This window comes from Oncorhynchus tshawytscha, linkage group LG27 (genome assembly GCF_018296145.1).
Source record: "Oncorhynchus tshawytscha isolate Ot180627B linkage group LG27, Otsh_v2.0, whole genome shotgun sequence".
NCBI lineage: Eukaryota > Metazoa > Chordata > Actinopteri > Salmoniformes > Salmonidae > Oncorhynchus > Oncorhynchus tshawytscha.
The window spans coordinates 7,928,841-7,943,605 of record NC_056455.1 but is presented as its reverse complement, the minus strand read 5'-3'; the positions used below and the strand labels follow the sequence as shown (position 1 = coordinate 7,943,605).

The 14,765-nt window shown below is 56.6% G+C and overlaps 1 pseudogene; it reads right to left on the bottom strand.

Annotated features, from left to right (window-relative positions):
• LOC112225828 overlaps window positions 1–14,220 on the bottom strand; it is a 36,555-nt pseudogene extending 22,335 nt beyond the window's left edge.
• Between the last annotated feature and the right edge of the window lie 545 nt (window positions 14,221–14,765).

Here is a 14,765-nt window from a genome sequence, read left to right as displayed (position 1 = left end):
GGGAGAGTGTGAGAGGAGAGACTGGGAGAGTGAGGAGAGACTGGGAGAGTGAGGAGAGACTGGGAGAGTGAGAGGAGAGACTGGGAGAGTGAGGAGAGACTGGGAGAGAGAGGAGAGACTGGGAGAGAGAGAGGAGAGACTGGGAGAGAGAGGAGAGACTGGGAGAGGGAGGAGAGACTGGGAGAGAGAGAGGAGAGACTGGGAGAGAGAGGAGAGACTGGGAGAGAGAGGAGAGACTGGGAGAGAGAGGAGAGACTGGGAGAGAGAGGAGAGACTGGGAGAGAGAGGAGAGACTGGGAGAGAGAGGAGAGACTGGGAGAGAGAGGAGAGACTGGGAGAGTGGAGAGACTGGGAGAGAGAGGAGAGACTGGGAGAGAGAGAGGAGAGACTGGGAGAGAGAGGAGAGACTGGGAGAGAGGAGAGACTGGGAGAGAGAGGAGAGACTGGGAGAGAGAGGAGAGACTGGGAGAGTGGGAGGAGAGACTGGGAGAGAGAGAGGAGAGACTGGGAGAGAGAGGAGAGACTGGGAGAGAGAGGAGAGACTGGGAGAGAGAGGAGAGACTGGGAGAGAGAGGAGAGACTGGGAGAGAGAGAGGAGAGACTGGGAGAGAGAGGAGAGACTGGGAGAGGGAGGAGAGACTGGGAGAGAGAGAGGAGAGACTGGGAGAGTGAGGAGAGACTGGGAGAGTGAGGAGAGACTGGGAGAGTGTGAGAGGAGAGACTGGGAGAGTGAGAGGAGAGACTGGGAGAGAGAGAGGAGAGACTGGGAGAGAGAGGAGAGACTGGGAGAGAGAGGAGAGACTGGGAGAGAGAGAGGAGAGACTGGGAGAGAGAGGAGAGACTGGGAGAGAGAGGAGAGACTGGGAGAGAGAGGAGAGACTGGGAGAGAGAGGAGAGACTGGGAGAGTGAGGAGAGACTGGGAGAGAGAGGAGAGACTGGGAGAGAGAGAGGAGAGACTGGGAGAGTGAGGAGAGACTGGGAGAGAGAGAGGAGAGACTGGGAGAGAGAGGAGAGACTGGGAGAGAGAGGAGAGACTGGGAGAGAGAGGAGAGACTGGGAGAGAGAGAGGAGAGACTGGGGAGAGAGAGGAGAGACTGGGAGAGGGAGGAGAGACTGGGAGAGAGAGAGGAGAGACTGGGAGAGTGAGGAGAGACTGGGAGAGTGAGGAGAGACTGGGAGAGTGTGAGAGGAGAGACTGGGAGAGAGTGAGAGGAGAGACTGGGGAGAGAGGAGAGACTGGGAGAGTGAGGAGAGACTGGGAGAGAGAGGAGAGACTGGGAGAGTGTGAGAGGAGAGACTGGGAGAGTGTGAGAGGAGAGACTGGGAGAGTGAGAGGAGAGACTGGGAGAGAGAGAGGAGAGACTGGGAGAGAGAGAGGAGAGACTGGGAGAGAGAGAGGAGAGACTGGGAGAGAGAGAGGAGAGACTGGGAGAGAGAGAGGAGAGACTGGGAGAGAGAGAGGAGAGACTGGGAGAGAGAGGAGAGACTGGGAGAGAGAGGAGAGACTGGGAGAGAGAGGAGAGACTGGGAGAGGGAGGAGAGACTGGGAGAGAGAGAGGAGAGACTGGGAGAGTGAGGAGAGACTGGGAGAGGGAGGAGAGACTGGGAGAGTGAGGAGAGACTGGGAGAGTGTGAGAGGAGAGACTGGGAGAGTGAGAGGAGAAACTGGGCGAGAGAGAGGAGAGACTGGGAGCGAGAGGAGAGACTGGGAGAGTGAGGAGAGACTGGGAGAGAGAGGAGAGACTGGGAGAGTGGGAGGAGAGACTGGGAGAGTGTGAGAGGAGAGACTGGGAGAGTGAGAGGAGAGACTGGGAGAGAGAGAGGAGAGACTGGGAGAGAGAGAGGAGAGACTGGGAGAGAGAGAGGAGAGACTGGGAGAGAGAGAGGAGAGACTGGGAGAGAGAGGAGAGACTGGGAGAGTGAGGAGAGACTGGGAGAGAGAGGAGAGACTGGGAGAGTGAGGAGAGACTGGGAGAGAGAGGAGAGACTGGGAGAGAGAGGAGAGACTGGGAGAGTGGAGGAGAGACTGGGAGAGTGAGGAGAGACTGAGAGAGAGGAGAGACTGGGAGAGTGGGAGGAGAGACTGGGAGAGTGAGGAGAGACTGGGGAGAGTGAGGAGAGACTGGGAGAGTGAGGAGAGACTGGGAGAGTGAGGAGAGACTGGGAGAGTGTGAGAGGAGAGACTGGGAGAGTGAGGAGAGACTGGGAGAGAGAGAGGAGAGACTGGGAGAGTGAGGAGAGACTGGGAGAGAGAGGAGAGACTGGGAGAGAGAGAGAGACTGGGAGAGTGGGAGAGAGACTGGGAGAGAGAAGAGAGACTGGGAGAGAGAGGAGAGACTGGGAGAGTGAGGAGAGACTGGGAGAGAGAGAGGAGAGACTGGGAGAGTGAGGAGAGACTGGGAGAGAGAGGAGAGACTGGGAGAGAGAGGAGAGACTGGGGAGAGAGAGGAGAGACTGGGAGAGTGAGGAGAGACTGGGAGAGAGAGGAGAGACTGGGAGAGAGAGGAGAGACTGGGAGAGTGAGGAGAGACTGGGAGAGAGAGAGGAGAGACTGGGAGAGAGAGAGGAGAGACTGGGAGAGAGAGGAGAGACTGGGAGAGAGAGGAGAGACTGGGAGAGAGAGGAGAGACTGGGAGAGAGAGAGGAGAGACTGGGAGAGAGAGGAGAGACTGGGAGGGAGGAGAGACTGGGAGAGAGAGGAGAGACTGGGAGAGTGAGGAGAGACTGGGAGAGTGGGAGGAGAGACTGGGAGAGTGTGAGAGGAGAGACTGGGAGAGTGAGAGGAGAGACTGGGGAGAGAGAGGAGAGACTGGGAGAGGAGGAGAGACTGGGAGAGAGAGGAGAGACTGGGAGAGTGTGAGAGGAGAGACTGGGAGAGTGTGAGAGGAGAGACTGGGAGAGAGAGAGGAGAGACTGGGAGAGAGAGGAGAGACTGGGGAGAGAGAGGAGAGACTGGGAGAGAGAGAGGAGAGACTGGGAGAGAGAGAGGAGAGACTGGGAGAGAGAGAGGAGAGACTGGGAGAGAGAGAGGAGAGACTGGGAGAGAGAGGAGAGACTGGGAGAGAGAGAGGAGAGACTGGGAGAGAGAGGAGAGACTGGGAGAGTGGGAGGAGAGACTGGGAGAGAGAGAGGAGAGACTGGGAGAGTGAGGAGAGACTGGGAGAGTGAGGAGAGACTGGGAGAGTGAGGAGAGACTGGGAGAGTGTGGAGGAGAGACTGGGAGAGTGAGAGGAGAAACTGGGCGAGAGAGAGGAGAGACTGGGAGCGAGAGGAGAGACTGGGAGAGTGAGGAGAGACTGGGGAGAGAGAGGAGAGACTGGGAGAGTGAGGAGAGACTGGGAGAGTGTGAGAGGAGAGACTGGGAGAGTGAGAGGAGAGACTGGGAGAGAGAGAGGAGAGACTGGGAGAGAGAGAGGAGAGACTGGGAGAGAGAGAGGAGAGACTGGGAGAGAGAGAGGAGAGACTGGGAGAGAGAGGAGAGACTGGGAGAGTGAGGAGAGACTGGGAGAGAGAGAGAGACTGGGAGAGTGAGGAGAGACTGGGGAGAGAGAGGAGAGACTGGGGAGAGAGAGGAGAGACTGGGAGAGTGAGGGGAGACTGGGAGAGAGAGGAGAGACTGAGAGAGAGGAGAGACTGGGAGAGGAGGAGAGACTGGGAGAGTGAGGAGAGACTGGGAGAGAGAGGAGAGACTGGGAGAGTGAGGAGAGACTGGGAGAGTGAGGAGAGACTGGGAGAGTGTGAGAGGAGAGACTGGGAGAGTGAGGAGAGACTGGGAGAGAGAGAGGAGAGACTGGGAGAGTGAGGAGAGACTGGGAGAGAGAGGAGAGACTGGGAGAGAGAGAGGAGAGACTGGGAGAGTGAGGAGAGACTGGGAGAGAGAAGAGAGACTGGGAGAGAGAGGAGAGACTGGGAGAGTGAGGAGAGACTGGGAGAGAGAGAGGAGAGACTGGGAGAGTGAGGAGAGACTGGGAGAGAGAGGAGAGACTGGGAGAGAGAGGAGAGACTGGGAGAGTGAGGAGAGACTGGGAGAGAGAGGAGAGACTGGGAGAGAGAGAGAGACTGGGAGAGGAGGAGAGACTGGGGAGAGAGAGGAGAGACTGGGAGAGAGAGAGGAGAGACTGGGAGAGAGAGGAGAGACTGGGAGAGAGAGGAGAGACTGGGAGAGAGAGGAGAGACTGGGGGAGAGAGAGGAGAGACTGGGAGAGAGAGGAGAGACTGGGAGAGGGAGGAGAGACTGGGAGAGAGAGAGGAGAGACTGGGAGAGAGAGAGGAGAGACTGGGAGAGTGAGGAGAGACTGGGAGAGTGAGAGGAGAGACTGGGAGAGTGAGAGGAGAGACTGGGAGAGAGAGAGGAGAGACTGGGAGAGAGAGGAGAGACTGGGAGAGGGAGGAGAGACTGGAGAGAGTGAGGAGAGACTGGGAGAGAGAGGAGAGACTGGGAGAGTGTGAGAGGAGAGACTGGGAGAGTGAGGAGAGACTGGGAGAGTGAGGAGAGACTGGGAGAGTGTGAGAGGAGAGACTGGGAGAGTGAGGAGAGACTGGGAGAGAGAGAGGAGAGACTGGGAGAGTGAGGAGAGACTGGGAGAGAGAGGAGAGACTGGGAGAGAGAGAGGAGAGACTGGGAGAGTGAGGAGAGACTGGGAGAGAGAAGAGAGACTGGGAGAGAGAGGAGAGACTGGGAGAGTGAGGAGAGACTGGGAGAGAGAGAGGAGAGACTGGGAGAGTGAGGAGAGACTGGGAGAGTGAGGAGAGACTGGGAGAGAGAGAGAGAGACTGGGAGAGAGAGGAGAGACTGGGGAGAGAGAGGAGAGACTGGGAGAGAGAGGAGAGACTGGGAGAGAGAGGAGAGACTGGGAGAGAGAGAGGAGAGACTGGGAGAGAGAGGAGAGACTGGGAGAGGGAGGAGAGACTGGGAGAGAGAGAGGAGAGACTGGGAGAGTGAGGAGAGACTGGGAGAGAGAGGAGAGACTGGGAGAGTGTGAGAGAAGAGACTGGGAGAGTGAGAGGAGAGACTGGGAGAGAGAGAGGAGAGACTGGGAGAGAGAGGAGAGACTGGGAGAGTGAGGAGAGACTGGGAGAGAGAGGAGAGACTGGGAGAGTGAGGAGAGACTGGGAGAGAGAGGAGAGACTGGGAGAGAGGAGAGACTGGGAGAGTGAGGAGAGACTGGGAGAGAGAGAGAGAGACTGGGAGAGTGAGGAGAGACTGGGAGAGAGAGGAGAGACTGGGAGAGAGAGGAGAGACTGGGAGAGAGAGGAGAGACTGGGAGAGTGAGGAGAGACTGGGAGAGAGAGAGGAGAGACTGGGAGAGTGAGGAGAGACTGGGAGAGAGAGGAGAGACTGGGAGAGAGAGGAGAGACTGGGAGAGTGAGGAGAGACTGGGAGAGAGAGGAGACACTGGGGAGAGAGAGGAGAGACTGGGAGAGGAGGAGAGACTGGGGAGAGAGAGGAGAGACTGGGAGAGAGAGAGGAGAGACTGGGAGAGAGAGAGGAGAGACTGGGAGAGAGAGGAGAGACTGGGAGAGAGAGGAGAGACTGGGAGAGAGAGAGGAGAGACTGGGAGAGAGAGGAGAGACTGGGAGAGAGAGAGAGACTGGGAGAGAGAGGAGAGACTGGGAGAGAGAGGAGAGACTGGGAGAGTGAGGGGAGACTGGGAGAGTGAGGAGAGACTGAGAGAGAGGAGAGACTGGGAGAGTGAGGAGAGACTGGGAGAGAGGAGAGACTGGGAGAGTGAGGAGAGACTGGGAGAGGAGGAGAGACTGGGAGAGTGAGGAGAGACTGGGAGAGTGTGAGAGGAGAGACTGGGAGAGTGAGGAGAGACTGGGAGAGAGAGAGGAGAGACTGGGAGAGTGGAGGAGAGACTGGGAGAGAGAGGAGAGACTGGGAGAGAGAGAGGAGAGACTGGGAGAGTGAGGAGAGACTGGGAGAGAGAAGAGAGACTGGGAGAGAGAGGAGAGACTGGGAGAGTGAGGAGAGACTGGGAGAGAGAGAGGAGAGACTGAGGAGAGACTGGGAGAGAGAGGAGAGACTGGGAGAGAGAGGAGAGACTGGGAGAGTGAGGAGAGACTGGGAGAGAGAGGAGAGACTGGGAGAGAGAGGAGAGACTGGGAGAGTGAGGAGAGACTGGGAGAGAGAGAGGAGAGACTGGGAGAGAGAGAGGAGAGACTGGGAGAGAGAGGAGAGACTGGGAGAGAGAGGAGAGACTGGGAGAGAGAGGAGAGACTGGGAGAGAGAGAGGAGAGACTGGGAGAGAGAGGAGAGACTGGGAGAGGGAGGAGAGACTGGGAGAGAGAGAGGAGAGACTGGGAGAGAGAGAGGAGAGACTGGGAGAGTGGGAGGAGAGACTGGGAGAGTGTGAGAGGAGAGACTGGGAGAGTGAGAGGAGAGACTGGGAGAGAGAGAGGAGAGACTGGGAGAGAGAGGAGAGACTGGGAGAGGGAGGAGAGACTGGGGAGAGTGGGAGGAGAGACTGGGAGAGTGAGGAGAGACTGGGAGTGTGAGAGGAGAGACTGGGAGAGTGAGGAGAGACTGGGAGAGTGAGGAGAGACTGGGAGAGTGTGAGAGGAGAGACTGGGAGAGTGAGGAGAGACTGGGAGAGAGAGAGGAGAGACTGGGAGAGTGGAGGAGAGACTGGGAGAGAGAGGAGAGACTGGGAGAGAGAGAGGAGAGACTGGGAGAGTGAGGAGAGACTGGGAGAGAGAAGAGAGACTGGGAGAGAGAGGAGAGACTGGGAGAGTGAGGAGAGACTGGGAGAGAGAGGAGAGACTGGGAGAGTGAGGAGAGACTGGGAGAGTGGAGGAGAGACTGGAGAGAGAGAGGAGAGACTGGGAGAGAGAGGAGAGACTGGGAGAGAGAGGAGAGACTGGGAGAGAGAGGAGAGACTGGGAGAGAGAGGAGAGACTGGGAGAGAGAGAGGAGAGACTGGGAGAGAGAGGAGAGACTGGGAGAGGGAGGAGAGACTGGGAGAGAGAGAGGAGAGACTGGGAGAGTGAGGAGAGACTGGGAGAGAGAGGAGAGACTGGGAGAGTGTGAGAGAAGAGACTGGGGAGAGAGAGGAGAGACTGGGAGAGAGAGAGGAGAGACTGGGAGAGAGAGGAGAGACTGGGAGAGAGAGGAGAGACTGGGAGAGAGAGGAGAGACTGGGAGAGTGAGGAGAGACTGGGAGAGAGAGGAGAGACTGGGAGAGAGAGGAGAGACTGGGAGAGGAGGAGAGACTGGGAGAGAGAGAGGAGAGACTGGGAGAGTGGAGGAGAGACTGGGAGAGAGAGGAGAGACTGGGAGAGAGAGGAGAGACTGGGAGAGAGAGGAGAGACTGGGAGAGTGAGGAGAGACTGGGAGAGAGAGAGGAGAGACTGGGAGAGTGGGAGGAGAGACTGGGAGAGAGAGGAGAGACTGGGAGAGAGAGGAGAGACTGGGAGAGTGAGGAGAGACTGGGAGAGAGAGGAGACACTGGGAGAGAGAGGAGAGACTGGGAGAGTGAGGAGAGACTGGGAGAGAGAGAGGAGAGACTGGGAGAGAGAGGAGAGACTGGGAGAGAGAGGAGAGACTGGGAGAGTGTGAGAGGAGAGACTGGGAGAGTGAGAGGAGAGACTGGGAGAGAGAGAGGAGAGACTGGGAGAGAGAGGAGAGACTGGGAGAGTGAGGAGAGACTGGGAGAGAGAGGAGAGACTGGGAGAGTGGAGGAGAGACTGGGAGAGTGAGAGGAGAGACTGGGGAGAGAGAGGAGAGACTGGGAGAGAGAGGAGAGACTGGGAGAGAGAGAGGAGAGACTGGGAGAGAGAGGAGAGACTGGGAGAGAGAGAGGAGAGACTGGGAGAGAGAGAGGAGAGACTGGGAGAGAGAGAGAGAGACTGGGAGAGAGAGAGGAGAGACTGGGAGAGAGAGAGGAGAGACTGGGAGAGAGAGGAGAGACTGGGAGAGGGAGGAGAGACTGGGAGAGAGAGAGGAGAGACTGGGAGAGTGAGGAGAGACTGGGAGAGTGAGGAGAGACTGGGAGAGTGTGAGAGGAGAGACTGGGAGAGAGAGGAGAGACTGGGAGAGAGAGGAGAGACTGGGAGAGTGAGGAGAGACTGGGAGAGAGAGGAGAGACTGGGAGAGAGAGGAGAGACTGGGAGAGAGAGGAGAGACTGGGAGAGAGAGGAGAGACTGGGAGAGTGAGGAGAGACTGGGAGAGAGAGGAGAGACTGGGAGAGAGAGGAGAGACTGGGAGAGTGAGGAGAGACTGGGAGAGAGAGGAGAGACTGGGAGAGAGAGGAGAGACTGGGAGAGTGAGGAGAGACTGGGAGAGAGAGGGGAGAGACTGGGAGAGAGAGAGGAGAGACTGGGAGAGAGAGGAGAGACTGGGAGAGAGAGGAGAGTGGGAGAGAGAGGAGAGACTGGGAGAGTGAGGAGAGACTGGGAGAGAGGAGAGACTGGGAGAGTGGAGAGGAGAGACTGGGAGAGTGAGAGGAGAGACTGGGAGAGAGAGAGGAGAGACTGGGAGAGAGAGGAGAGACTGGGAGAGTGAGGAGAGACTGGGAGAGAGAGGAGAGACTGGGAGAGTGGAGGAGAGACTGGGAGAGTGGAGAGGAGAGACTGGGAGAGTGAGAGGAGAGACTGGGAGAGAGAGAGGAGAGACTGGGAGAGAGAGAGGAGAGACTGGGAGAGAGAGAGGAGAGACTGGGAGAGAGAGAGAGAGACTGGGAGAGAGAGGAGAGACTGGGAGAGAGAGGAGAGACTGGGAGAGAGAGAGGAGAGACTGGGAGAGAGAGGAGAGACTGGGAGAGAGAGGGAGAGACTGGGAGAGAGAGGGGAGAGACTGGAGAGAGAGGAGAGACTGGGAGAGAGAGAGGAGAGACTGGGAGAGAGAGGAGAGACTGGGAGAGGGAGGAGAGACTGGGAGAGAGAGAGGAGAGACTGGGAGAGAGAGGAGAGACTGGGAGAGTGAGGAGAGACTGGGAGAGTGTGAGAGGAGAGACTGGGATAGTGAGAGGAGAGACTGGGAGAGAGAGGAGAGACTGGGAGAGAGAGGAGAGACTGGGAGAGTGAGGAGAGACTGGGAGAGAGAGGAGAGACTGGGAGAGTGAGGAGAGACTGGGAGAGTGTGAGAGGAGAGACTGGGAGAGAGAGGAGAGACTGGGAGAGAGAGAGGAGAGACTGGGAGAGAGAGAGGAGAGACTGGGAGAGAGAGAGGAGAGACTGGGAGAGAGAGAGGAGAGACTGGGAGAGAGAGAGGAGAGACTGGGAGAGAGAGAGGAGAGACTGGGAAAGAGAGAGGAGAGACTGGGAGAGGGAGGAGAGACTGGGAGAGAGAGGAGAGACTGGGAGAGTGAGGAGAGACTGGGAGAGTGAGGAGAGACTGGGAGAGTGTGAGAGGAGAGACTGGGAGAGTGAGAGGAGAGACTGGGAGAGAGAGAGGAGAGACTGGGAGAGAGAGGAGAGACTGGGAGAGAGAGGAGAGACTGGGAGAGAGAGGAGAGACTGGGAGAGTGAGGAGAGACTGGGAGAGTGTGAGAGGAGAGACTGGGAGAGAGAGGAGAGACTGGGAGAGAGAGAGGAGAGACTGGGAGAGAGAGAGGAGAGACTGTGGAGAGAGAGGAGAGACTGGGAGAGAGAGAGGAGAGACTGGAGAGAGAGAGGAGAGACTGGGAGAGAGAGGAGAGACTGGGAAAGAGAGAGGAGAGACTGGGAGAGAGAGAGGAGAGACTGGGAGAGAGAGAGGAGAGACTGGGAGAGAGAGAGGAGAGACTGGGAGAGTGAGGAGAGACTGGGAGAGTGTGAGAGGAGAGACTGGGAGAGTGAGAGGAGAGACTGGGAGAGAGAGGAGAGACTGGGAGAGAGAGGAGAGACTGGGAGAGAGAGGAGAGACGAGAGGAGAGACTGGGAGAGAGAGGAGAGACTGGGAGAGAGAGGAGAGACTGGGAGAGTGAGAGGAGAGACTGGGAGAGTGAGAGGAGAGACTGGGAGAGGAGGAGAGACTGGGAGAGAGAGAGGAGAGACTGGGAGAGTGAGGAGAGACTGGGAGAGTGTGAGAGGAGAGACTGGGAGAGTGAGAGGAGAGACTGGGAGAGAGAGAGGAGAGACTGGGAGAGAGAGGAGAGACTGGGAGAGAGAGGAGAGACTGGGAGAGAGAGGAGAGACTGGGAGAGAGAGGAGAGACTGGGAGAGAGAGGAGAGACTGGGAGAGTGAGAGGAGAGACTGGGAGAGTGAGAGGAGAGACTGGGAGAGTGTGAGAGGAGAGACTGGGAGAGTGAGAGGAGAGACTGGGAGAGTGAGAGGAGAGACTGGGAGAGAGAGGAGAGACTGGGAGAGAGAGGAGAGACTGGGAGAGAGAGGAGAGACTGGGAGAGTGTGAGAGGAGAGACTGGGAGAGTGAGAGGAGACTGGGAGAGTGAGAGGAGAGACTGGTAGAGAGAGGAGAGACTGGGAGAGAGAGGAGAGACTGGGAGAGAGAGGAGAGACTGGGAGAGTGAGAGGAGACTGGGAGAATGAGAGGAGAGACTGGGAGAGAGAGGAGAGACTGGGAGAGGGAGGAGAGACTGGGAGAGAGGAGAGACTGGGAGAGAGAGGAGAGACTGGGAGAGAGAGGAGAGACTGGGAGAGTGAGAGGAGACTGGGAGAGAGAGGAGAGACTGGGAGAGAGAGGAGAGACTGGGAAAGAGAGGAGAGACTGGGAGAGAGTAAGGAGAGACTGGGAGAGAGAAAGGAGAGACTGGGAGAGAGGAGAGAGACTGGGAGAGAGAGGAGAGACTGGGAGAGAGAAAGGAGAGACTGAGGGAGAGACTGGGAGAGACTGGGAGAGAGAGGAGAGACGGAGAGAGAAAGGAGAAACTGAGAGAGAGGAGAGACAGAGAGAGGAGAGACTTGGAGGGAGACAGGAGAGACTGGGAGAGAAAGAGGAGAGACTGGGAGAGAGAGGAGAGACTGGGCGAGAGAGAGGAGAGACTGGGAGAGAGAGGAGAGACTGGGAGAGAGAGGAGAGACGGGGGAGAGAGAGGAGAGACTGAGAGAGAGGAGAGAGGAGAGACTTGGAGGGAGAGAGGAGAGACTGGGAGAGAAAGAGGAGAGACTGTGAGAGAGAGGAGAGACTGGGAGAGAGAGAGGAGAGACTGGGAGAGAGGAGAGACTAGGAGAGAGAGAGGAGAGACTGGGAGAGAGAGGAGAGACTGGGAGAGAGAGAGGAGAGACTGGGAGAGAGAGAGAGAGAGGAGAGACTTGGAGGAAGAGAGGAGAGACTGGGAAGAGAGAGAGGAGAGACTGGGAGAGAGAAAGAGGAGAGACTGGGAGAGAGAGAGGAGAGACTGGGAGAGAGAGAGGAGAGACTGGGAGAGAGGAGAGACTAGGAAGAGAGAGAAGAGAGACTGGGAAGAGAGAGGAGAGACTGGGAAGAGAGAGGAGAGACTGGGAGAGAGAGAGGAGAGACTGGGAGAGAGAGGAGAGAGGAGAGACTTGGAGGAAGAGAGGAGAGACTGGGAGAGAGAGAGGAGAGACTGGGAGAGAAAGAGGAGAGACTGGGTAAGAGAGAGGAGAGACTGGGAGAGAGAGAGGAGAGACGGGAGAGAGAGGAGAGACTAGGAGAGAGAGAGGAGAGACTGGGAAGAGGGAGGAGAGACTAAGAGGGAGGAGAGACAGGGAGAGAGAGGAGAGACTGGAAGAGAGAGGAGAGACTGGGAAGAGAGAGGAGAGCCTGGGAAGAGAGAGAAGAGACTGGGAGAGAGAAGAAAACAGAGAGAGGAGAGAGAGAGAGGAGACAGGGAAAGAGAGGAAAACTGGAAGTGACAGAGAGAGACTGTGAGTGGCAGAGACTGTGAGTGACAGAGAGAGAGAGAGAGACTGGGGTGACTGGGAGAGAGAGAGGAGACAGGGAAAGAGAGGAGAAATTGGGAGAGAGAGAAATTGGGAGAGAGGGGAGAGACTGATATAGACTGGGACAGATAGGAGAGACGGGAAGAGAGAGGAGAGACGGTAAGAGAGAGGAGAGACGGGAAGAGAGAGGAGAGACGGTAAGAGAGAGGAGAGACGGGAAGAGAGAGGAGAACCGGGAAGAGAGAGGAGAGACGGGAAGAGAGAGGAGAGATGGGAAGAGAGAGGAGAGACGGGAAGAGAGAGAGACGGTAAGAGAGACGAGTAAGAGAGAGGAGAGACAGTAAGAGAGAGGAGAGACCGGAAGAGAGAGGAGAGAAGAGAGAGGAGAGACGGTAAGAAGAGAGAGGAGAGACGGAAGAGAGAGGAGAGACGGGAAGAGAGAGGAGAGACGGGAAGAGAGAGGAGAGACGGGAAGAGAGAGGAGAGACGGGAAGAGAGAGGAGAGACGGTAAGAGAGAGGAGAGAGGAGAGAGGAGGGAAGAGAGAGGAGAGACGGTAAGAGAGAGGAGAGACGGTAAGAGAGAGCAGAGACGGTAAGAGAGAGGAGAGACGGGAAGAGAGAGCAGAGACGGTAAGAGAGAGGAGAACCGGGAAGAGAGAGGAGAGACGGTAAGAGAGAGGAGAGACGGTAAGAGAGAGGAGAGACGGAAAGAGAGAGAGGAGAGACGGGAAGAGAGAGGAGAGACGGTAAGAGAGAGGAGAGACGGGAAGAGAGAGGAGAGACGGTAAGAGAGAGGAGAGACGGTAAGAGAGAGGAGAGACGGTAAGAGAGAGGAGAGACGGGAAGAGAGAGGAGAGACGGTAAGAGAGAGGAGAGACGGAAGAGAGAGGAGAGACGGTAAGAGAGAGGAGAGACGGTAAGAAGAGAGAGAGAGAGACGGTAAGAGAGAGGAGAGACGGTAAGAGAAGAGAGACGGTAAGAGAGACGGTAAGAGAGACGGTAAGAGAGAGGTAAGAGAGACGGTAAGAGAGAGGAGAGACGGGAAGAGAGAGGAGAGACGGAAGAGAGAGGAGAGACCGGAAGAGAGAGGAGAGACCGGAAGAGAGAGGAGAGATTGGGAGAGCATAAGAGACTGGAGAGAGAGAGAGAAGAGACTGGGAGAGAGAGAGAAGAGACTGGGAGAGAGAGAGAGAGAGAGAAAGAGAGAGAGAGAGAGAGGAGACCAGAAAGAAAGAGAGAGAGAGAGAGAGAGAGAGAGAGAGAGAGAGAGGAGACCAGGAAAGAGAGAGAGAGAGAGAGAGAGAGAGAGAGAGAGAGAGAGAGAGAGAGAGAGAGAGAGAGAGAGAGAGAGGAGACTGGGAGCGATGAGGCAGGCTACAGGACAGCTGGTGTGGTGAAGAAAAAAATGACGAGGTAAGCAAAACACAAGCAAAAACAAAGAGTAAGACATCTTCTGCAATCAATCATGGCGACAGGAAGTAGATTTAGCAAAGAGGAAAAGAGTATGAGAATGTTAAGGGACCTGTACACACGCAGCAGCATATCAAACCAAGGGCACGTGAAAACGCTAACTAGACTTGCCCTCAGCTTCTCATTCCAATCAAACCGTATGCTTCATGTCCTAAAACCAAGAATACCACGAGAGGAGTCCACCCTTTCTGTGGTACCTCTGCTATTCTCCTGCATAAACTCCAATTATAGTCCACCTAATGTTTGCTTCACTGCTACTGAATAGGAATTAAATGATGTGAGCCATTTCAACTTACTATTCCAGTCATTAGCTACCTAGTAAAGTGCTGCCTTTGAAGTCTGTTCACTTAATAGTCAAGTGGATTCTAGTATAATGGATAGTGGCTGTGACCTAATAAAGTAATAACACTGACCAGCTAGAAATACAAGATCAAGTAACCAGGAGAAATGGCTGAATGAAGCCACTAGTCCTACATAGACACTGAGGCCTAAGCAGGCTGGTAGTGTCGAGAGGCCTGGGAGTAAAGTAGGCACCTTACCCACGATCAGGTGCTTGCAGAGCTGGCAGTGGGTGGGCTTGCGGAACACGTGCTCCTGGAAGCAGTGGGTCACCTGCGTCAGGTGGGGTGGGGGCGGGGCCTTAGAAGACAGCGAGGGGGAGGAGCTTAGAGACGGGGAGTGGGAGCAGAGGGAGGGGTTGGGGCTGAGTGACGGAGAGAGGGAGGGTGAGCGTTCACTGGCGAGGGAGAGCCAGGGGGCGGGGAGGGGGGTGGCGGGTCGGTGATGAAGTCAGGGGGGAGACGGGCGTCACTGTAGGACCTCTGGAAGAAGTTCTCCACACTCTTACTGCGCATCAGGGTCTTAAAGGAGAGGGAGCGCTTCAGACGCTGGAGCTGCAGGGAGGGAGAGAGGAGAGCCTCAGGAGAACATTCACTACAGGTATCAACACGTCAGGGTCTTAAAGGAGAGGGAGCGCTTCAGACGCTGGAGCTGCAGGGAGGGAGAGAGGAGAGCCTCAGGAGAACATTCACTACAGGTATCAACACGTCAGGGTCTTAAAGGAGAGGGAGGGCTTCAGACGCTGGAGCTGCAGGGAGGGAGAGAGGAGAGCCTCAGGAGAACATTCACTACAGGTATCAACACGTCAGGGTCTTAAAGGAGAGGGAGGCTTCAGACGCTGGAGCTGCAGGGAGGGGAGAGAGGAGAGTCTCAGGAGAACATTCACTACAGGTATCAACACGTCAGGGTCTTAAAGGAGAAGGAGGGCTTCAGACGCTGGAGCTGCAGGGAGGGAGAGAGGAGAGCCTCAGGAGAACATTCACTACAGGTATCAACACGTCAGGGTCTTAAAGGAGAAGGAGGGCTTCAGACGCTGGAGCTGCAGGGAGGGAGAGAGGAGAGCCTCAGGAGAACATTCACTACAGGTATCAACACGTCAGGGTCTTAAAGGAGAAGGAGGGCTTCAGACGCTGGAGCTGCAGGGAGGGAGAGAGGAGAGCCTCAGGAGAAC